At 48.8% G+C, this 22,789-nt stretch overlaps 2 protein-coding genes and 1 pseudogene across 2 annotated transcripts in view; 2 read left to right on the top strand and 1 right to left on the bottom strand.

Annotated features, from left to right (window-relative positions):
- Positions 1-1,106: 1,106 nt before the first annotated feature.
- LOC118656071 lies at positions 1,107-1,497 on the bottom strand (annotated as a pseudogene).
- Positions 1,498-17,966: 16,469 nt separating this feature from the next.
- Positions 17,967-22,789, top strand: part of LHFPL2 (LHFPL tetraspan subfamily member 2) — a 134,832-nt gene continuing 130,009 nt past the window's right edge. Inside the window, exon 1 of the mRNA XM_036308832.1 lies at positions 17,967-18,040. The gene's annotated coding sequence lies outside the window, so the exon portion shown is untranslated. The remainder of the gene's footprint in view (positions 18,041-22,789) is intronic.
- LOC118656070 (ADP-ribosylation factor-like protein 2) overlaps positions 17,978-22,789 on the top strand; it is a 66,717-nt gene continuing 61,905 nt past the window's right edge. Inside the window, exon 1 of the mRNA XM_036308835.1 lies at positions 17,978-18,040. The gene's annotated coding sequence lies outside the window, so the exon portion shown is untranslated. The remainder of the gene's footprint in view (positions 18,041-22,789) is intronic.

Genomic DNA, 22,789 nt, shown 5'->3' with positions numbered 1-22,789 from the left:
GCCCTTCAAGTTTTTGTGCTCAAAATTGCCATTTCTCCACCCATATTTGTCAAGGAAAATGGAGTCTTATAATTTTAGATGGCTTCTTTATACAATTCAATCCATGGACTAAAAAAAAGCAGAATGATAATTTTATGAGACTGATTTTTCATAGGACCCCAAGTTGGTAAACCGTAATTTTGCTAGTTTCCCGGAAGATATTTGCAGTTTAAATAATTTAATTTTATATGTGATTTTTAAAGGACATTGATTTCCAAGTTTGTGTCTGGCACTGAAATTCTGTGATCACAGTATGAGGAAATCTCAGTCTCTCAAAATGGGTGGTGGTGGATTTGAGAGGTAGGGTGTTTTGAAGGTGAATAGGCAAATTTAATCAATCTTTAGTATGCTGACAATCATGAAAACATATCAAGTGTGTCTGCTATAAATGCATATTTTATTTAAATCCCAAACAGATTCATACTCAGAATAGGAAACAAAGTGTTCACACATGAAAACTGTCTAGCCCTGTTGCTCTAAGTTACACCAGGTGGGGTATAGCGTTCAGGAGGCTGAGTGATCTGCACAGGCAAGTGCATTCAGAATCACATTTTCGCCAGGCCCAGGGTAATTTTACCTCATGGCCCATCCGATGGCTCATAATTATCTTCCAAGACCTTGTCATTTGACTAAACTTGGCAGGTTCCCTTTAATTTCTTTCTCATTTATGCCTCATAGTAAGTGTTTCTTGAAAATGTAGCTGAAGCACATGATAAAAACAGCATGCACAATCCCCCAAAGTTCCTGTAATTACCCTTCTTTCCCCCAGTCTGCCTTTCCAGAGAACGTAGCAGGTACTTTCTTCTTGGACTATACCTTTTATCCTGTCTCTCCTTCTCTATTCTCCCTCCCCTTCCAACCCCTAGTTTCTTGATTCCTATTAAGTGTGCTTTATCTATTCTTCAGGTCCAAATGATCCTACCTGGGGATACTTGCTTTGATTTTAGCTCAAATAGCAATAAACATGGTTCTGAGAAAACTTTTTTTTTTTTTTTTTTTTGGTTGCTGACATTTAGCTCTCCTCCTTCATCAGAGGGTTTATTGGTATTAGAGCACAGCAGAAAGGTTCACATGGCTCCACGTGGTGTTTGGAACGTCATTCCAATGGTAGGCTGAGTGATCTGTAGGCTGGACAGACTGCCAAACTCCAAGAGCTTCAGCATTTCCTTAGTTTCAGAATAAACTCCATGATCTGATCTTGGACTGAGACCTCAGGGACATAATTATCTCTCCTCTCGTATCTTCCTGAAGCTTCATGGAAACACCCCTCTCAGGGCCTCTCTGAACCTGCCTCATCTGATGGGTGACACACAGCACCAGCTATCTTGTTGCAGATCTTCTGCTGGGGATAACGGCGATCTCCTCGCACACGTGCTTGTTGGTGTGGAATCATTGCCCAGGTACGTGCAGTATTGCTCGTACTGCCTTCTTCAGTGTCTTGGTATGAACTCGGCCCATCTTGGCTGGTCCCTGGTGAACGAGCCTGAGAGAACTTTAGTTTTAGATCCCAAGTGGTTCTCCTGTGAATTTAATAGCACAAGGGATACATGGGTGTAAATTCCCTAATTTACACATCCCAGTAGGCATTTGCTATGTCAGACATTGTGAAGATACAAAAACATAAGGCTCAACCCTAGCCCTCAAAGAGAATAAAATGTAGCCCTAGCCAGTTTGGCTCAGTGGGTAGAGCGTCAGCCTGCAGACTGAGGGGTCCCGGGTTCGATTCTGGCCAGGGGCACATGCCGGGGTTGTGGGCTTGGTCCTCTGTGTGGGGCATGCATGAGGCAGCCAATCAGTGATTCTCTCTCATCATTGATGTTTCTATCTCTCTCTCCCTCTCCCTTCCTCTCTGAAATCAATAAAAACATATATTTTTTAAAAGAGAATAAAATGTAGATGCGGCATCAATTCAAGTTGCATCCATATGAAACGTGTAATACCACCAAATAATACAAACCATCTGTGATGCCCTGTTCATGTATCCATATCCATTAGGGAAGACATTTTTGTGTTTCTCTTTGTCCACCGATGCATCCCAGTGCCTGAACTGTCCCTTGCACACAGTGAGTGCTCACTAGGTGTGTGGAATGAAGTACAGTCTGCTTCTAAGCATAGACGTAAGTACAGTCTGCTCTATACCCAGCATATTTCTGTAATGAGAGCATATGTAACACAGATTAGCTCATTCATTATTGATATGTAAGGAAAGGATATTAGGAAAATGGGGTGGTTGTGTTGGTCACATGCAATTGTTTTCAGCACCTCATATTTTGCACCATTAAGAGCAGCTGCAAGCAAAAGACACAGCAGAATGTGAGTTGTGGGAGCACCCAATGCTATGCCTGGTGCCCATTCACTCTATATTCTTTCTCTTAGATTGAGTTAGCCATGAGTTCTAACTTGGAAAAGCTTATTGGAAAGGGGGAATGTACCTCTTATTTGTATATTTTGTGCTTATCTTCCTAACTCTGCACCCTCAAACAACATTCAATCTCCTCATCCATTACCTCATCTTTTTATAAAGGTCAGGTCCTATATTTATGTTTACTGTAATATTTCTTAGGAATTTAACATGGCTCATAAATTCTTGCTGGAATGGTTTTTTGGAATGGTTACTGGGGTAGAGTGTGTGTGTGTGTGTGTTTGTGTGTGTGTGTGCGCGCGCGCACTGAGGTCCTGTTCTACCAAGGGAACTTCACTGGGTATTTGGGGAGCTACAAAGAAATATAAGACTTAGGTCCTGCCTTCGAAGAACGACAGCGCTGTTGAGGAGACTGTCACTGTAACCCTCGTGCGTTAGGCCTGCGATAAGCACCTATTTGCATTCGTCTGCTAGGGCTGCCATAACAAAATACGCAGAGCAGGGGGCTTAAGCAACAGACAGGCATTTTCTCTCAGTTCTGGAGACTGGACGTCCAAGAGCAAGGTGTTGGGAGGCTGATTTTAATGAGGCCTCTCTCCTCAACGTGCAGAGAGCCACCTCTCACTGTGTCTTCGCCTGGTTTCTCCTGTGCATGAGTGCGTCCCCGGTGTCTCTCTTTTTAAAATTTTGACTTTTATTTTTTTATTGAATGTGTTGGGTGACATTGGTTGATAACAGTATATAGGTTTCAGGTGTGTAATTCTACAGTGCATCATCTGTATGTTGTATTGTGTTCACCGCGCCAGGAATGGTTGCTGTTTTCTAGGTGTTCTGGTTGCAAGGTTACATAGCTTTTGAGTACTTTGTTCCGAACCCTGTTCCCCCCATAAGTCTTGTTATTTCTAGTGTATGATTTCAAAAATGGGAGGAATGCACACATCCTTTTATAGAAGAAATGTTGTATTACAAACTTCATTTGCAATAAAGATAAGGGGGACTTGGCTCTAAGAGAGATGGAAGAGAGCATTCCAGTTCTGGCAAGCGCATCAGGAACTCCCATGTGGATACAATATGGAACCTTCGCGGGGTGGGGAGGATACCCGGCTGGTGAGAGCACCCAGCTCCTGGGAGCCGGTAGGTGGGTGGCTTTGAATGGAAAAGCTTTTCAGTAATTCAGAATTTTCTGTGTCAGAGTGCTTCTAGAACAGGACGTGGCCTGCCTGAGCGAACCTTTCACTGGAAGGCTTGTACAGATAGATCCAGTGCAAAGAGGGGACCAAGGAGGAGGCCACTGAAAACATGCCGCCTCTAAGAGCACTGAGAACCAGGAAAGTGGCAGTGAGTGGTCTTGCAAAGGACAGGCTACTGGAAAGACCTTGAAAGTGAAGAATCAATGGGATCGCCTATTGGCAGTGCAGGGGAGAGGCCACGCGTTGACTGACTGCGTCCAGGCCACTGGGTGCAGGTGTCCCTGACGATGGGCGGAGTTAGGAACAGGAGGCAGGGGAAAAAGATAAGAAGGGTTTGCTTGGCTAAGTGCCACGTCCCTACGTTTAAATCACAAGGAATATTGTCTCCTTAACTCGGGCCCTTGAACTCTGTGCTCTTTGCCCCGGGGCGGTGTGGGCGTTAGTGAGTCCCTCTCTGGGCAAGGATTCTTCTCAGACTGTCGGCAAAAACGCCTAGGAAATTCACCCCGAAACCTTCATTTGAGGCAGGGGAGGTTGGTGGCTTTGAATAGAAGTGTGTTACCCCAAGCGGTCTATTCACAAATATCCTTCCGGACTGCTCTCCCTTAATTCCTAACCTGGAGACTCGCAGGTCAAGGAAACTTACGCCCCAGCCTCCTCTCCGGAGAGGAAAGCTAGCGCGGGGTCCAGGCAACCCCCCTCCCGCTTCGGGTTCCCGGGATCAGCCGACGGACACCCCCGCTTGGGCCCCGCCTGGGGAACTGCCCGCGCCCTCCGGGGCCCGCTCTCCGCCGGAGTCCGCCTCTCACCCCGACGCCGGCCGGGCGCTGCGCTCTCGCCCCGGGCCGGTTCTGGACACGGTCCCTAGAGGTTCCCCGCGCGCTCGGGGGACCTGAGCTGGACTCCGGAGGCGCCGCCGGACGGAGGGCGCAGTGACCGGCTCCCAGGCCCCCGCCCCTCCCCCGGGGATCCCCTTTCGCCCACACCCTCCCGGGCCCGCAGGACACTCCCCTCCGGAGGCCGGGCCTGCTCCGCCCGCCCGCCGTCGCCCGCCCGCGCCGGGGGAGTCCCGAGCCGACCCCTCCCCCGGACGCCCGGCCGAGAGCGGGACCGCGGCGGCGATGGTGACTGGGCAGCGGCGCGGGGCCGGGTCCTGGGCGGGGAGGCGCGGCGGCCTCTTTCTTTCTCTGCCCCCGCCCCTCTTTCTCCTCCCTCCGCGCTAGCCGGCGGCGGCCCAGGTCGGCGCTCGCTCGCCCGCTCCTCCTCCCCCACCCGCGGACCCTCTCCCCACCCTCCCTCGCCCCCTCCTCTCGCCGCCGCCTCTCTCTCCTCCCGCCTCCTCCTTCCCGAGCGCCGGCGGGGCCGGAGTGAGCGGCTGCGAGGAGGCGTAACGGAAAGCCCCGCTGGGAAGCCTGCGCGCTCGGGGACGCCGAGCCGGGCGGTGAGTGGGCGCCGGACCCCGCGCGCCCTGGGAGGGAGAGCTGCACCCCGGGCGGCGGGGCTGCGGGGTCCCCGCGCGGGTGCCGGCGGAGCCCTGGCGGGGTGCGCGGCGGCTGGAGCGGGAACTCTGCTCCGGCGCCCGCGGAGCCCGCGGGGAGGGAAGGGGACCGGGCGGGGAGCTGCAGGGACGGGTGTTGGACACTGGAGAGGGAGGGAACGGCTGCGTCTGCTCTCGCCGCGCCGGCCGCCGGCAGCAGAAGTGGAAAAAAGTTGTGCCTGGAACTGCGGTTCCCGGGAAGCCGGCGCGACCGGCGACGACCGCGGGCCAGGAGGCGCGCGGGTCGGGGGCGCAGCTCGGCGGGTCTGGGGCGCAGCTCGGCGCGCCTGGTACCGCGCCCGGGGGCCTGGTCTGTGGCGTGTGGGTCGCGCCGGCCACAGACATCAGCTGCTCCTCAGGTCTGGGCTGCATTTTTGTGGGCAGCCAGTGATTTGGGGTGCGGGCTGGAGGAGGTGGGCGGCGAGTGGGGAAGACCACATCTGGAATGGGTGGGTTGAGCCCAGGGGATGGGGCGAAGGACCGGGGGAGACTGTGTGTGCGTTTCTGGGTGTATTTATGTACAAAGTTTCCTCCCTTCTTTCCTTTCCCCTGCCATTCAGCGGTCTAGTGTTCTTTGAACTCGAAGAAGCAGAAGGATTTGCTACAGTCCCGTTCACCTTTTATTTCAGGAGGGTCATGGATTTCAGGAGCGTCCATGAGCTGTTTCAATGGGAGTGAAGACAAGTCGGATCCCCCACCCCCACCCCCATCCTCGCTCCCATCCCGGGCATTTCCTGTATTTCCCGTTTTCTCTGCTTTGATTGTGTGCGTGCCTGTAGGTTGCTATCAGTGACCCACATGTACAAGCAGAACTGTTTGAAATCGCAAAGCGGCCTCTATAGACAACTGTGCGTTGGAACCTGAGGGAGAAGTGTGGGCGGGAGGGGGAGGGGGAGGGGGAGGGGCCCAGGGAGGGGGAGCGGTACGAACCCAGTCCTGGGAGTTAAACCTGAGTCACCCCGAGTGGAGGGAGGGACCTTTGTCGTCTGCAGGTTACTTTTACTTCCCCCACTGCCTGAGCGCTCCAAGCCAGGGCCGAATGGTCATTTCTTTGGCATCGCCCTTTCCTGATCTTTTCTACCGGTCCTCTGTAAAAACGTTTCCTTTTCAAATTTAAGAGATAGGGAACGCATGCTGGTGGGGAGATGAAATGTTTTAAAGACAGGGAAAAGAAATAAAACCCAGGATTCTCATTTCTTTTTGTTGTCATACTGTGATAGCCTTGTTATTCATCTATGTCAGAAATCTGGTTCTGATGAAATAATATTTGAGGAGTTTGAAGTAATACCAGATAAAGCCCCATGTTACAATACTATTTTCCCCAAGGGGTCACACAGAGAGCAGGTGTGTGGCTGGCTGTGGTTTGCAAAGGGTGCAGCAAACATTTTATACTAAAAAAGAAGACAGTGCATATTACTAGAGATGATGGGGGGGGGGGGCGGGGAGCGGGAATCATCTGTCCTCAGAGCGGTCCAATTAGGAATAATTACACTGCAAACAAACATTCTTGAATATAATTTGAGTCATGATACATAAATCAGTAATTTGTCAATAGGAAGGAACAAGGATATTTGTGGAGGAGAGCAATGTGATGCCTTCTGGTAAAATGTAGACTGTTCATCCATGTGATGGGCCCAGAATTGATGGCACCTGCCTACAGAGATGTGTGGACTGATGAATTAAAGAGATTTTACGGAATATAGTGTTTGGGCGAGGCAGGAAGGAGAAGTCCATAGCAGAGACAGAAAAACGATATATAGAAAAGTACATATTTCTTTTAATGAGCAGTGTATATATACAGCTTCTCAACTTTTTTTATTGCAAAGAATTGACAAAGTTGGAGACCAAATATAGGAGACCCAAATTGAGGCTGTTGAGTCCCCAGAGTGCCATGAAAGCAAGTTATTTAATTGTAGCCTTGATTTTTGTGTTTGTAAAATGGTAGTGATAAGAGTTCAAGTGAAAGAATCACCTTGAAGGTTAACTGTGATTACTTTTGTATAGGACTTGGGTGGTGTCTTGGGCTAAGTACTCAGAAATGTTAATGATGGTTGTCAAGTATTTCAAACAGCCTGGAAAAAGCAGTGCCTTTCTAAGAGGTGGAATGTAAAGACACTTGATTTTAGAGTGAGCAACTGCTGCTTACAACAGACCCTGAGTTGAGGCTGTACCCATGCCCCTGCAGTCCCCACCAGGGGTTTTCTGGAACTTGCAGGCTGCATCCTTAGGCCCATTCTGGTCAGCTTTTTCTGGAACTCCGGTTCCAGGGAATGTGTAGTGCAGGCTCTGTGTGGATCTGAGGACCAGAGCACAGGTGTGGTTTGCAATTCCAGGCTTCGCTGCCCTCTTGCAATGGCAAATTCTCAGGTTCCAGGGTCCACCAAAGTAAATATCTTAATTGTATTTGAGGCAAAAAAAAAAAAAAAAAAACCACCCCAAAAAACCAAAAACACTTTACTGGTGGACATTGTGAGTGCTTCTCTTGGGAATCTTAAAAGCAATGTTTGTACTCAAAGCTTACTTCTCTTAGAAAGATACAAATAGTAAGTAAATATCTAATCTCCAGAATTTATTCCGAAGAGCAACTTTAAAGTATCTCTTGAGGTTAATGACACATTGTTCCGTTTTTTACCAAGGTTGTACCTAAGAGCAGAGTAAACAAAAGACATTCTTAGCAAAACAGTATTTTTTGAGCTGGGGAACTATGCTGTATATTGCCTTTCTACTTTGGGAGGAATGCCTGTTTGCTCAATCATCCATTCTTTTATCCTGTCCTTCAGCAAATATCCCTGCAGCCTCTCCCATGGGCTAGGCTGTTCTGGCTTCTGGTAACACAGCAAGAACCAAGAACAAGTCTCTCTCACAGGGCACACATTTCAGTTGGGGAAGCAAAGGACCTCCACAAACCCTGGAAGCTCCCTTTTGGATTCAGGAGAGCCTGCCCCCGGAAAGCAGCCTGCTGGGTGTACCTCTTTCCCACAAGCTCGCCTGATTAGAGGGGAGCAATCTGTGGGGAGGAGGCGAGATGGCAGGGGGCAGCCAGTCCTCCGGGTCCTCCATGGGGATAAGGGACACAGGGAGGCCTATTTCTTCTTGTGCTTTATAAAAGTATGTGTCCAGCCCTAGCTGGTTTGGCTCAGTGGATAGAGCATCGGCCTGCGGACTGAAGGGTCCCCGGTTCAATTCCGGTCAAGGGCACATGCCTGAGTTGCGGGCTCGATCCCCAGTGGGGGGCATGCAGGAGGCAGCCCATCAATGGTTCTCTCTCATCATGGATGTTTCTATCTCTCTCTCCTTCTCCTTTCCTCTCTGAAATCAATAAAAAATATATATTTTTTAAAAAGTACGTGTCCAGTATGTGAGTAGTGGCTGACCAGAACCACCAGCCAACGTGCCATGAAAGCAAGCAGTTTTCCTCAGAGGTGAAACTTCTCAGACTTAGCAAGGCAAAGAAGGAATCAAAGGTCAGATCTTATCATCAACTTATAAAACCTGTGTCCAGGGAAGAGTCTGGTCTGGCATTTGAAATATTTGATGCTCTCTTGTGGTAGAAGGCACGACTGAAAGAGTAAAGGAAAGAGTGCCAACTTGGTTCTTCATGGACCTTCAAGGTTTTGTTGGTTTTTCACTACTTTTAAAATCACGGTAACACCTGATGCAATAATTATGCATATATTTGGAGTCTAGAAGGCTTGCAAAGGTCTGAGGTAGAGAGGACACTCACTGGTAGTGGCTGGGACTGGAGGCATGGTTGTACAGGGAGGGACCTTAGGTTGTAGGGTCTTAGGTGCTGAGCTGGGGAGTAGGAACTTTATCTCAGAAGCTGTGTGGAAGATGGAGAATTTGCAGCAGGTGAATGATATGATCATATTGTACTTCAGGAAGAACTCAGTGACCGCGAGGTGGGCTAGGCGACAAGGTGGCCAGGGCAGGGGACAGAAGGTGAGGTTGGAGGCTGGTGCAGGAATCCCAAGGGCACTTGGTGTGGGAGTGAGGATGGGGCAGATCTGGAGAGACTCCCCATACTTCCTTGGTCATCTCCTGGGCTGGGCACTTAGGAAGAGGGAGTCAGGGTGACTGGTATGGGTCATGGTGCCATTCACTGAGGTAAGCAGCTGTGAGGAACCTCAGTTTGGAGAGATGACAAGGAGTAGTGAGTTGAGTGGAATCCAAAACTGAACTGCGAGCCTTCCAGAGAGAGAGATGCCTGGCAGAGAGTTGGCTACACAGGCAGGAAGGGAGGTCTAGAGCTAGAGATGAGAGATGGAATTATTTTCACAGTAGTGGCCAGTGGTTGCCTGGTTCTGTCAAGATTTACTAAATAGTGCTCAGGGCGAGAGTCATCTGTGTCCTTGCAACTGAGTTTCTTTTCTTTCATCTTTTCAACAGGCCTGACTGGGGATAATCAGGCCCCTGACCTTGACCTTAAATGACCAGGCTCTTACTGGTGTTATTTTGTAGACTTTGTGAGATCTGTTTATGCTCTTTTGAACTGAGATAGTTACAAGGAATGTGTATAGAATGGCTTTGAACATATTTAAACAGCTGGGATGTAAACTGATAAAATTGGTACTCTCCAACCTGCACCCCAGGACACACACATATTTTATGAATAGAACTAGAGGCTCGTTGCATAAATTCATGCATGGGTGGGGTCCCTCGGCCTGGCTGGCAATCAGGGCTGATCCAGCAGGGCCATCTTGCCCAGTCCCAATCAGGGGCTGATTGGGGCCAGCCCAGGGGAAGGGACCGTGGGAGGTTGGCCAGCCACAGGAGGTAGGCTGTGGGAGTGCACTGACCACCAGGGGGCAGCTCCTGCATTGAGCATCTGCCCCCTGGTGGTCAGTGCGTGTCATAGCAACTGGTCGACCGGTAGTCCAGTCAACCGGTCGTAATGGTCACTAAGGTTTTTATATATATAGATGTTTGTGTTCTTCCAAAAAGTCATGTGCTGGATGAAGCCCTAATCCCCAAGGTGTTTGGTATTTGGAGGTGGGCCTTTGGGAGGTAATTAAGTTTAGATGAGGTCACGAAGGTCAAGCCCCCATGATGGGATTAGTGTCCTCACAAGAAGAGGAAGAGAGACCAGGGCACTCCCTCGGCCACGGTGAGAAGGTGGCTGGCCCACTACCAGCCAGGAAGAGGCCCCTCACCTGGAACTGCATCTGACACCTTGATCTTGGTGCCAGCTTCCAGAACAGTGAAAAATAACTGTCTGTTGTGTAAGGACCCCAGTCTGTGGTATTTTGTTATGGCAGCCTGAGCTGATTAACCCACAGGTATATGTTGTATTTAAGAAAACAGTCACCTATGACCCCCCTCTCCCTTGTAAGATGGCCTTCACTTGCAGAGAATGTAAACTAGTTTTGTGTGCATTTATAAAACACTGAACATAGCCAAACAGGTATGTTATCTGCATGTTTTCTTCAACTGTATTACCACCAGCTAGGCCAAGAGAAACACCTAACTTTGACCTTGATTTGACAGGTAAGGAAGGAGAACCTCAGTGTATTTTGGCGTTTTCTTCATGTGGGTTTGTTCTGATTTTGACTTACTACCACAATTAAAGTGGCATTATTGGCATTTAAAATTTTTCCAGTCAAAATTAAGTAAGGCTTCTGATGTGTTTAGTGAGGCTGAACATTTGAGGTTCTATTTAGGTCAGTGCAAACAAACTAACTTTTAAAACTCTTCACGTGGTTTCTAAAATAATAAGTACTAAACTCTGTACTCAGAGTAGTATCTGAATGAAGAGCATTGGGGGTTTCAGCAGGGTCATAACAATGTTTAACATGGAGTGAGGTGACATTAGTATCAAAAGCAGTTCTTTTCTTATGTCTCCTTTATGCACAGAATAGTTCAATAAGGTATTGGTTGAAAAGGTAATACAGTATTTGCCACGCAGGCTGCTGTATGAAGCTAGGATGTTATAACAGTTACTATGTGGTCCTTTAAAGAACTAAGAGCATTTGGTTGTGGATTGAATCTTTCTGATCCTAAAAGCGCACAGACTCTTGGGGACCCCTGGATTGCTGGTGGGCAGCTGCACACATGTTTGTGGTTCTCAAGTCTTTATCTACAACTGCTCAACACTCCTTTCTCCCCAACATTAATTTTCCACCTTAGAGAGGATGGTCGGGTGTCTCCTGGTCTCTATGTGAAGACAGCAAGAAGGCAACCGTCTGCAAGCCACAGAAAAGGGCTCTCACCAGGAACCTTGAGAACTTGTACTAGGCGGCCTGACTTTTGTTTTCATGTCCACAAGGGGCAAGGCTTATCCGCCTTTTTATTTGAAGTTACCATATGGCCCTCAGGGGCTATTGCTGTTAATTTGAATTTCATTCATTTGTGGGATAAATAAAAGAGTGCAAAGTAGACCCCAATGAATGCTTGTTGAATTGCAGGCGGTAGTATTTGATTTGTGCACAACCAGACCATTATTCCTCTTACTGCTGTGGGTTTAGGGGAAGGCCAGTAGGGAGTATCAATCATTATCAGTCTGTGTAACAAGCAATAATGCCTCACCTCACCCATGCCTTTCTAACTAGGGTGCCATTAAAAGGCACACTGGTAGCCACAGACAGACTGGAAGAATGTAGACTGAAATTTTAATTGGTTATCTTGGACTAGTGGGGTCACAGGTGGCTGTTTTCTTATTTTCCTTTTTTCAGAATTTCAATAAGTAGCATGCTACTTTTAAAATCAGAACAAAACTGTTCTTGGTGGTTTTGTGTGTGTGGTGTGTGTGTGTGACAACACTATACATCATCTAACATCTGTGGTACATGCATTATGCAACAGTTCTCTGTCTTGAAAAAGAAATGGAAATTCCTGTTTGTATAACTGCAGTTACCAATCCTGGAAGGCTGGGGGACTGGAACCAGGACTGGGTGCTGTGCCCACAGCAGAGTGGGGCAGCTTCCTCCCAACAATAGGGAAGAACCCACTCCTTATGGGGCAGGGGGTGCTTTGTACGTTTTCATAAACATCGTTGGTGTGATCTGGGATGTGTTTCATTTCTGTATCTAAATGGGTGAACATCTGTTTGATAAGTACTGAGCTAAATCTGACTGATAGGAAGTACTGAATTAAATATGCATTATACTGACATGTTAGGTTTTTTCTTTTTAAAAATTGTTTCAGTGTTCAGCAGAACTTGAACTAGCAGTACGATCTTAAATATCCCTTTAGCAGCAACTCCTCTGCACGCCCGGGAGATTAGAGGGGCTCTCCTTCCTCTGCTGAGTCTATTGTTCAGCATGTTCTTTCTTTCCACATCCAGCCGTGTTGTCAGGGGCACCTGGAGTTCAAGCTTCCTTTCTCCCGGGGCAGGCCGCAGTCGGGCTGAATTTCATATGTTGTTTTCCAGTTTTGAGGCAGTTAGCCAGTAATTTAAGGATGGCTGTAACTGCATAGATAGTAGCCTCCTTTCATCTTCAGATAAGTGGTACATGGCACACACTTACTCGGGACAAATTAACCTCTTAAATTTTTTTTCTTTTGCCCAGGGATCAAAATTTCTCTTCTCTCTCTCTCTCTCTCTCTCTCTCTCTTTTTTTTGCATTTTATTCATTTTTTAAATTTACTTTTTAACTACAGTTGACATACAATATCATATTAGTTTCAGGTATACCGCATAGTGATTAGACATTTATGAATCTTTCGAAGGGATCAAAATTTCTGAAATTAAAAGTAATAACCTGGATAGTCTGGGAATTACAAACTTACCAGTGAGCAGTCTTCTTTTTTAAAGTAAATGACTGACCATTTGTATATGAAATATACGCTTTAGAAAAACATGGCTCCCAACTTTAAAAACAATCTAAAATCACACCCATTTTTTTAAATGGCTGTCTATTCCTAGAAGATGGTTCTACATAGAGAAGTATGTCTCAGCAGATACTTACTCTGTCATTTGCTCATTCTTAGAGCAGTCTTTTCAGGGTTCTTCTGTAGTGGAAGCTTATAATTTACCAGCCTAATTACTGATTCTGCATGGACTCATGCTGTAATATGTAGCATGGTGTGCCGGCTTAGACAGGTGACTGCAGGTCATTTTTTATCTGAATCCTTTTGGTAAATGTGTATGCTTAAGTTGTCTTGTCTGTTTACATGTATTTTTCACTTTGTGCTTAGGTATATAGTTCTTTTCTTGGTTAGTAAAAAAAAGGGGGGGGGAGGGGGCTAGCATCAGAGGGAGCGAAGCTGATGTGTGGAATGCTTAAACTATAATCCAAGCCCCAAAGAGCTGTAGCCATTAGCGGCCACACTGAATGATTTGAGCCCAAGTGGTGGTGGTGATGAAAAGGTGACAAGGTAGTGTGTGTACCGGCTGGAGCGGTGGCGGGCAAACTCGCTAGGTTGGTCTGGTCAGTTATGCTACGGGGACCACTGCTCTCGTGGTCTGGAAACTAGACTCAGGGACACTAAGGGTATGTTAGCTTTCTTAGCAACTACATAGTCAACATAATTTACATGTCTTTAAAAAAATTTCAAACATTTTTAAACAAGAATTGCCACCAGGTTAGATTTCCTCTAGCTTATTATATATTTGTATTGAATTTTTAAAATCTTGGCCACGAGACTTCCCATTTCTTTCGGTGCAATTTCAGCTTTCTCATTCTGTTCTGTTGTTTCAGCCTGTCTGGCTGACGTTGAATTCTGACCCGTCATCTGTCACATCCCCGTGCTGCTCCTCTGTACTCTCTGCTCATCAGTCATTCAAGCTCTTTGAGTCACTGCCTGGTGCTTCTCTGTTCAGCCTCCCCTCGTCATTCTCCGAGTCCTCTTAGTAACCAAGGGTGCATCAGCCTTTGTCGGCAGCTGGAGGGCAGAGGGTTGGGGTCTGTGCCAAGATACAGAGGAAGCTAATCGTACCCGTGACCTCGACCTCATTAACAATGTGCTGGAACCAAGAGAGCCAGCATTCCACAGTATTGTTTGACTTTGGATTGTCTCTACTGATTTATGGTCATGGGTCCCTGCTCCTGCCTTCTAAGGGAGGCAGATGTAAGAGCCAGATGAGAATGTAAGAGACGATCAGTACTTACTGCCTCCTTTTCACTGCCTACGAGTTGGGCTTTGGATTGTCAGCTGGTCCTTGGGCTCTGCTGATGGTGATTTGGCCTCACGACAAACTCAGACTGACAAGACGTGAGTACAGAGTGTGAGGGAAGAAGGCCTCTTAGAGCCTGGAGCATAAGCAGGTGGCTGGTGGCCTGGATGTCCCACAGGTGGGAGTGGTGGCCTGAATGTCCACAGGTGGGAGTGGTGGCCTGGATGTCCCACAGGTGGGAGTGGTGGCCGGGATGTCCACAGGTGGGAGTGGTGGCCTGGATGTCCACAGGTGGGAGTGGTGGCCTGGATGTCCACAGGTGGGAGTGGTGGCCTGGCTGTCCACAGGTGGGGCTGGTGGCCTGGATGTCCACAGGTGGGAGTGGTGGCCTGGATGTCCACAGGTGGGGCTGCTGGCCTGGATGTCCACAGGTGGGAGTGGTGGCCTGGATGTCCACAGGTGGGGTATAGCGTGGCACTCTCCACGCTTTAAAGCAGGCTCCTCAAACTTGGATGTGCAAAAGATTTAGCTGGAATCTTTTCAAAGTGCAGATGGATTCAGCAGGCCTGGGTGGGGCCTGGGGCTCTGAGTTTCTAACCAGCTCCCCCTGAAGTTGATGCTGCTGGTTCTGTGGAACACATGAGTAGCAGGGCCTCACATGAAGCCCAGCGGCGGACAAGACTATGGAATCATCCCCTGGACGCTGAAAGCTGAAAAGGCTGAGATCAGGAAGGCGCCTGTGGGGTCTGACATGGAATTGGTTGCCTGCTACTTAGGGCTGCTCTCTACTGGGAGGAGCCTGCAGGCTCTCTGCCTGTCCCTTCCATTCCGGCTGTGCCCACTGTGCCTGCTGTCAGGAGTAGCAGCTCTGCAGGGAGGGAGGTGGTGGAGGGTCTTCCAGGCAGGATGTAGTTAAAGGGAGAGGTTTTGTTTTGCTAAGTTTTAGTTGCATTGATTTCCTCATTACATGTTGATTATATTCCATATTTAACTAAATGAAAAAGGCTCCAACTTCCTCCAATTAAGCCTGCATTTTTCTCATACACCCTAGCACTTTGAAGTTACGTGATTACCAAGTTTTTTAAAGTTACCTATTGTTTCATTTAGAGCATTTCTTTCTAAAACTCGCCTGACACTCTGCTGGGGTGCTGGCTGGACATACACACTCCCAGACCCCACCCCTGCAGATTTCACCTTCTAGGCCTGGAGTGGGTCCCGGGAGTCTGTATTTCTTAAGCAGAGTGTCTAGATGGTTCTGATCAGGCAGGTGTTAGAAACACCAGGTTAGAGGAACATGCTTTAGAAACCCATCCCTCTGAGCCTGTGGCACTGGTGGTGGGAGGGGCGCCCTTCCCTGTTCCTTTTTTGGCCTCTTGGATACTTGGTGGCAAAGGCTGGCTTCTGCCCTTGGCCCCACTTCCATTTTCATCGTGACACGTGCTTCTATTCTCACAGAGAGGCTCTTTCTTATCTTGCTTGGATGGGACCAAATCAGAGAGCCCTTTGTCAGCAGTGTAAAAAGTCAGTTCTGAGGCCGTTCTTTTTAGGAAGGTTTTACAGACACTGATTATTAACTGCTTTCGGGGTTTCTTGAAAAAACTGGGCTATAAGCCTTGGGCCTCTGCAGAGGTCTTAGGAAAGTCTTGAGGCCGACTTTCCCCACTTTCTCCCCACTTTCTCCCCTACTGTGGTTCAGATGCTGGGGATAATGCACATCCCTTTCCTAAGTAAATGCTGACAGAGATGGATGAAGGGCCCTCACCCTCCACGGGCAGTTTGGTTCTGATCCAGGTGAATTGACAGATTGAGGAGTCGGACTTTCTACATCATTGTATCAATGTTCATCTTCGTTTCTACAAATGCAGGATCCATCTCAGCCCCCCCACCCCACCCCAACCCCCTGGTAGGGGCAGAGTCAGCTTATAAAACAGGGGAAGAGGGAAATGGTCCATGTGATGGGATTGGAGGGCTGTAGAAAGGGTTCCTGACCCAAAAGGTGGAACTCACTGACTGCTATGCCTAAAATCTACCATTAGAGGAATGTGGGTGAAACATTTCTCTTTAAACGTCCTATTCAACATGTAAGCATCCATAGGACAGGTAATATAATAATTATTTATACCTTAACAGGAATAATTTCATAAAATGCTTGTCCAGATCAGCTTGCTAAGGGGGTGGCTTTGATGGGGTGATGGGCACTGTGCAAGGAGTGCAGGCCTGCGTGCAGGGCCACAGCGGGCACTGGGGGCTGGGGCAGCTCATGAAGAGCCCAGGATACCGGGAGGACACTAGGCAGAACTGACTCTCATTCACTGTGTGTGTGTGTGTGAGTGTGTGAGTGTGTGAGTGTGTGTGTGTGTGTGAGTGTGTGTGTGTGTGAGTGTGTGTGTGCGTGTGTGTGTGTGAGTGTGTGTGAATGTGTGTGTGAGTGTGTGCGTGCGTGTGTGTGTGTGAATGTGTGTGTGTGAATGTGTGTGTGTGTGAGTGAGTGTGTGTGTGTGTGAGTGAGTGTGTGTGTGTGTGAGTGTGTGAATGTGTGTGTGTGAGTGTGTGTGTGTGAGTGTGAGCGTGAGTGTGTTGTGTGCGTGTGTGTGTGTGAGTGTGTGTGAATGTGTGTGTGAGTGTGTGAGTGTGTGAGTGTGTGTGTGTGTGAGTGTGTGTGTGTGTGAGTGTGTGTGTGCGTGTGTGTGTGTGAGTGTGTGTGAATGTGTGTGTGAGTGTGTGTGTGTGTGAGTGAGTGTGTGTGTGTGAGTGAGTGTGTGTGTGTGAGTGTGTGAATGTGTGTGTGTGAGTGTGTGTGTGTGAGCGTGAGTGTGTGTGTGCGTGTGTGTGTGTGAGTGTGTGTGAATGTGTGTGTGAGTGTGTGAGTGTGTGAGTGTGTGTGTGTGTGTGAGTGTGTGTGTGTGTGAGTGTGTGTGTGCGTGTGTGTGTGTGAGTGTGTGTGAATGTGTGTGTGAGTGTGTGTGTGTGTGAGTGAGTGTGTGTAGTAGGGACTTTAGTATTCTTGATGACTCTGGCATACTTCTATATAACGTGGCCAGTCACATACACTTGCCCAGTTGAACTGAAAAGCCAGGTGATTTATATGTGAAAATTAAGGTTAAACACCATCATTGCACTTGGGATTGTTTTACTCTTCATCTATTTCATTTTGAGAGAGAAGCTTGGGAAATGACCCTGTTTCTGTGCTGCTCACCAGGGGGACTTGGCCAGCGGCAGAAACCGTCCTTCCTCCCCCGAGAGGCTCTTCCCAGTCAGTTTTGAGGACGAGGGCATGCCTCTTCCGAGACCCTGTGGCACTCAGAAAGGGTGCCTCCGTGCATGTTTTCTCTCCAGCCACGCACACACTTACAGCTTCCAGGAGCCCTCGGCTGCCTCTGGGCGGCTGGGACCTCTGCAAAGGCTCCCCGCTCCTCACCTGCATTTTCCTCACTTCAGCTCCTGCCAGCGGCCTCAGGCCTGCTTACCACCTCTTCACCTCTGTGCCTCCTGGGCTGTCAGCTCCCTGGAGCAGGGAGCGTGCCACATCCGTGCGGCTGCGGGCGTGGCATGGCTATGTCAGCTAGAAGGCCTTCCGAAGCGCTCCGAGGAGGCCGTGGCAGGGGGAACTGTGAGCAGGTGGCAAGGGCCTGGCTCAGTCACCCTGCTGCTGAGTTGTAACACCAGCATTCTGGCCAGGGCTCTTTGACCCAAGCGACACGGTCCGCGGGTCTCCACTGGGACTGTTAAAAGACTGGCTGCTCCCCGTTAACAAACACGGCCCTTTCCTGTTGTTTTTCAGGTGAACTGGGAAGCAGGCTCCGGCGTTCACGGCTGGCACCGGCTGTGCCTCTCGTTAAGCAGCCCCTTCTCGACAGGTAAGGGTTGGCTCCGGGGCCTCCTCATGCTCAGGTTGGTTGTGGGGAAACTCTAGCCACGACGATGCACTCTGGTCACCACCCAACATTCTCATTCATTTAAAAGAAAATTCTTAAATGTAGGGCAGCGTCCCCTCTCAGGAAAGTGTAAGGTGGTCCCTGCCCCTTGGGCAGTTACCGGGTGAAGAGGCTTACCCGGCCGGCTTTCTCCTGGGCATGGCTGGCCTTCTCATCACCGACTGCTCTTCCTTTGTGCTGGGCACCCTCTCCCCTCCACCTGAATAGGTGCGTTAGAATCCTTTCCTCATGAAGACCTTGCCCCAATTTCACTTGTTGTTTATCAAACTGTCTGCTTCTCTGCTCAGCCCACAGGCTGCACCGGCCATGGTGAGCTTTCCTCTCTGGTTTGTGCCTGCCTCTCTCCTCTAGTCTGTGCGGTTCTTTTTGCTGCCAGCTCCCATCTACCATGGTTGCTGGCATGGAACAGACTTTCAATAAATGAATGAATGTTAGTCTGAGAGGGGGAAAATGCCCCAGTAAACTAAACTGTGGCACACACACAAAAAAAATCCTAATGTATTCCTGAGCCCATGAAATGATTTGTAGAGTGCCTTTTTGGATTAATTACATGGTTGTTTGCTCACATTAGCACGCTTAATTGAGAATTTATCATAATATAGTCAGTCAATAGGAGTTTGGATTCTTACCCCTATTGAAAAGGATGTCAGGAGTTGTTGTGCCATTGTTTTCCTCTTGAGTCGTAAGTGATGCTGGGAGGGATCAGTCATGTATTCAGTGACAACCTGCCGCCCTGAGCATCCAGCCCTCTTGGCTGCCCTGGGTGAGACATCTGTCAGCCAGACCCTGGGAGCTGGTCCGCCCTAGGATTGAACATGGATCTAAAGGTAGAGGCCAGGGGTGGGCAAACTTTTTGACTCGAGGGCCACAGTGGGTTCTTAAACTGGGCGGAAGGCCGGAACAAAAGCATGGATGGAGTGTTTGTGTGAACTAATATAAATTCAAAGTACACATCGTTACATAAAAGGGTATGGTCTTTTTTTTCAATAGTTTTATTCATTTCAAAGGGGCCGGATCCGGCCCGCGGGCCGTAGTTTGCCCACGGCTGGTATAGGCAGTAAGGGAGCAAGCGAAAGACTTTCCCAGTTAAAACCCAGAGGGAATAAAAGTATTTCTGAGTGGCTTGAGCATTTGTTTTAAAACACAGTTTAGGTTTAAATAATTTTTTAACAAACACCCTTTAAGTCAGTGCATTTCAGTTTCCCCCGTACTTCTTAGTACGTTGGGTTCTTTGCGAGGTGTGCTGATTGGCTCGACACCATTTTGCTTCATCCTGTGGCTTGGGACTAGCAACCCCCTGGGTGGTGTTTCGCTTGAATGTTGGAGCCAGAATGGGCCTGGGTCCCTTTCAGAAACTGGTTGGTGCCCGAGTTCCTGGAAGCTGGGGGAGGGAGGGTACTTAAATCTAACCAAAGACCCCTCTCACTTAGGAGAACATGGTCTTGTGGTTTTGCTCCTGCATCTTATCCTGTTTTTCCCCGAACACTGCTCGTTATTCAGCCTTTCCAGTTGCTTGGTTCGGGTGTGCGCAGCACTAGAGCAAAGAGAGAGAAGTTATCTTTTGGTTTCTGCATGTGCTTTCCACAGCCTAGTAGAGGCACCAGCCAACAGGTCCCAGGGAAAAGCAGCCACATAACTGTGTGTTCCTCTGCCTGGTGCAGACCCAGCAGTGCAGCTGCTGGAAGGAGCATTTAGTGAGAGACAAGGCAGAAATGTGACTCTCAGCTGACCCCGCTCATGTTCTTCAAGTCCCCTAGGGCTCACATGGAGCGCGGGCTTTAGCTTTCCCCAGGAATTTCCAGTCTCCACGGAGTCAGTTCGTCGGTCACACTTGAAAAATAAACTAAGAAAACGAATTGCCATTTAAAAGCCCAGATGTTAAAATATGAGTGTGTTTGAGCTTTTTGGTGGGTTTTGGAATTTGCGGTATTGCTAAGTATCTGGTGTCGCACCATCTGTGCAGAAACTGAAGGCAGGGTGGTGGTTGCATGTCTGGTCTGCACGCTGCCGAACGCGAGGGGAGTGCTTACCAGGTAACACGAGTTAGCAACGTGCTTGGCTCCTAGGAGGCTCTGTCTCAGGGCCTCCTATTTTAGAATACAGTCGCAGTCAGGCTGGGAAAATGAGTTCGGGCAAGTCATCAAGCTTGTCCCCCTCCACCCAGGGTTCTCACTCGCAGATATGCACTTAGCACACGGCACACCTCTCTGTCGTGGAGCCCTGACGACCCCACATCATCCTAATTAGAGGGGCCAACAAGCGATATCATTCCTGAATGTCCTTAGAGCTTCTAGAGTTTGGTTTTGGACTTCTAAGATGGTGCTCTTCTTTCATGCAGTGAAATGGGCACTGTTCTAAAGACGGGGCTGCTAGTGCCTCCGCAGTAGAACTGTGTATCGGGATGGGTGTGTGATTTAGCTGTTCTGGAGTGCCGGCTTTGAGCCAAAGACACTGTCCAGCATGGGCCCCTGTGTCCAGGGTAGACATTTGAGAACCATCAGAGCACAGGCAACTAGTGGGCACAGCGATTGGTCTGCTGGTCTCAGACTCCAGTGTCATTTAATATATGGATCTCTGACTGGTGATTTCCGTGATTGCCGAAATGCAGACTGCAGTTGGCGACAGACAGACACACACACATACACACATACACACCCTCTCTGTCTCTTTCTCTAAATAAATAAATGGCACATACCACGCGGGTGTCTTGGTGTTTTCAGGTGAGGCCTTTCTCTTTTCTTCTTCTTACAGAAGTAAAGTCTCCAAAATAGGCCTGTGAAGTTGCCCCCAGATGTTGACAGCTCTAGGAGGAGTTTGCCTTTTTCCATTTTCCGAGCACAGTCAATGCACAATGTGACTGGCTGGCTGGTGTGTCCCATACACACTGTTTTATTGATTTGAAAGAAAACGTTCAAGTTCCTGTTTCTAGGAAAAGTTGGTTTTAAATGGACTATCTTGGGCTTTTGCTTTACGGGAGGGTTGGAGGTGGTGTTGTGATCACTCCCATGTCCTCTTTCAGCTAAGAAAGGAAGGACTGTTTCCTATTCCTTTGCATCTTTTTACAATTATGGGCCTGAGTTGGAAGGAAGCCATTGGATGACTAGCGAATCAAGCAACTTCTCCAAATAGGCCAAAGAGAGTGAAAAAACTTCCTCTTCCACTTCTTTTAATGATAACAAGCAACTACCCTTCGTTTTAAATGATGCTTTTTCTCCCTAGAGCATTCCTTACGTGGAGGAGTTTCTGAGGCTTCCAGAATTCTGTTCTCTCAGGTTCCTTCTTGAAGCTGAAGGAAGCTGGCTCCCTTTAGACCGACCCCACCCCACCGATGCTTATCTTTCCTGCCCTTTATTTCCTGGTGGGCAGTCTCCGTGCTCATCTCGCCTGCATTCTATCTGCCTGCCTGGGGTTGCCGCAGGGAAGTCTTCCACCCTTTCTGGTGACAACCTGCAAAAGAAAACAAACAGCAGGAGCTCCCAGGCGGCCCAGCAGGCTGGGGAAATAGTTCCCATTCTCCTTGTTCCTGGGTTCAAAGTGCACGTGACTTTTTATGAGGGTGACCAGCCCTCCCAAGGTGCTGGTTGGAGGGCCTGGGGTTAGCCTGGTGGACAATTAAGCAGTGACCTCCATTTGCCTTGCTTTCTGGCTGAGCTGACATTAATGCTCTGAGTGAGAAGGGGCTGCTGCTCCTTTGAGCATAGCACCAGGCTGGGTGGGGAAACATTTGATCTTGTTCAAAGGGACGTCTCTGAAGCATGAAGATTGAACTGACTGTGACCCCACCCGGGGAAGGAGAAGCGCCTCTGGGGAACCGCCTGGAACCAGCCTGGAGGGAGAAGCCTGCAATTACTAATCCCATTGGCCTGCGGGTCTTCAGGGTCTCATATCCGTTTAAAAGAGAGAGAATTGGGGTTGTAGGTAATAAAATCGGCCTTAAATTAGAGGATCAGGGGGTCATTTCATCTAATTTTGTGGTTGTTACTGAGGAATAAAAGGCAGAGGAGATAATTTCATTAGCTCCTTTGAGATCTTTATCACAGTGAGATGGCCTTTGGGGTTGCAGCGAGCCTCAGCGGGGTGGGGCTGGCCACTTCCTTCTTGGTAAACCTGGAACAGATTTCCATAGCACCAGGGAGGCTTGGGGAGGCACAGGGGTCAGTTAGGCACTGCGGTCAGGAACATGGCGTTTCTCCTGCCCTAATGGAGAGAGAGTGAGGGGCTTACAGAGATTGCTATCGGTCCTGGTCCTGCCATACCACTCTGCCAGTTACTCAAGAACATGCATTCACCCCCAAAATAGAGAAATCCGCCAGACCAGAGAGCCTGCTGCAAGTTGGGGTGGTGTCTCACGTCTGAGGGAGGCTTGCTGTCATCTGTTGTTGACGTGACTTATTTGACGCATGATGGTCATCAAATTCCTTTGAGCTGAGCCGTTTGCAAAGTGTTAGACCACGTGGTGGGGAGTTAACAGAATGATGAGACTGTGCCTTCTGTTTGGCGCTGTTCTGTTCACAGCGCATGTTCATTTCTGTTGCCTCATAGGAGCCCTGCTGGGTAGGCAGGTATTTCTACCCACGTTTACAGAGAAGAGAGGACAGCCCAGAAAGGTTACACTTGCCTTAGGTCTTGCCAGTAGGGAAGGGGGATCTGGGATTCTGTCTGCAGACTTTT

This window comes from Myotis myotis, unplaced genomic scaffold, assembly GCF_014108235.1.
Source record: "Myotis myotis isolate mMyoMyo1 unplaced genomic scaffold, mMyoMyo1.p scaffold_m19_p_5, whole genome shotgun sequence".
NCBI lineage: Eukaryota > Metazoa > Chordata > Mammalia > Chiroptera > Vespertilionidae > Myotis > Myotis myotis.
Note: the sequence above shows the minus strand (reverse complement) of the source record. Positions and strands in the feature narration are given on the sequence as shown.